The following is a 597-nucleotide window of genomic DNA, read 5'->3' as shown; positions in this document are numbered from 1 at the left end:
AGTTAGATATAGATACCTGTCTAGTAGTTAGATATAGATACCTGTCTAGTAGAGTTAGATTAGATACCTGTCTAGTACCTGTCTAGTAGAGTTAGATATAGATACCTGTCTAGTAGTTAGATATAGATACCTGTCTAGTAGTTAGATATAGATACCTGTCTAGTAGAGTTAGATATAGATACCTGTCTAGTAGAGTTAGATATAGATACCTGTCTAGTAGTTAGATATAGATACCTGTCTAGTAGAGTTAGATATAGATACCTGTCTAGTAGAGTTAGATATAGATACCTGTCTAGTAGAGTTAGATACCTGTCTAGTAGAGTTAGATACCTGTCTAGTAGTTAGATATAGATACCTGTCTAGTAGAGTTAGATATAGATACCTGTCTAGTAGAGTTAGATATAGATACCTGTCTAGTAGAGTTAGATATAGATACCTGTCTAGTAGAGTTAGATATAGATACCTGTCTAGTAGTTAGATACCTGTCTAGTAGAGTTAGATATAGATACCTGTCTAGTAGAGTTAGATATAGATACCTGTCTAGTAGTTAGATATAGATACCTGTCTAGTAGAGTTAGATATAGATACCTGTCTAGT

This window comes from Oncorhynchus gorbuscha, unplaced genomic scaffold, assembly GCF_021184085.1.
Source record: "Oncorhynchus gorbuscha isolate QuinsamMale2020 ecotype Even-year unplaced genomic scaffold, OgorEven_v1.0 Un_scaffold_6123, whole genome shotgun sequence".
NCBI classification, from domain to species: domain Eukaryota; kingdom Metazoa; phylum Chordata; class Actinopteri; order Salmoniformes; family Salmonidae; genus Oncorhynchus; species Oncorhynchus gorbuscha.
The sequence above is the reverse complement of the archived record's forward strand: the minus strand, read 5'-3'. Positions refer to the sequence as shown.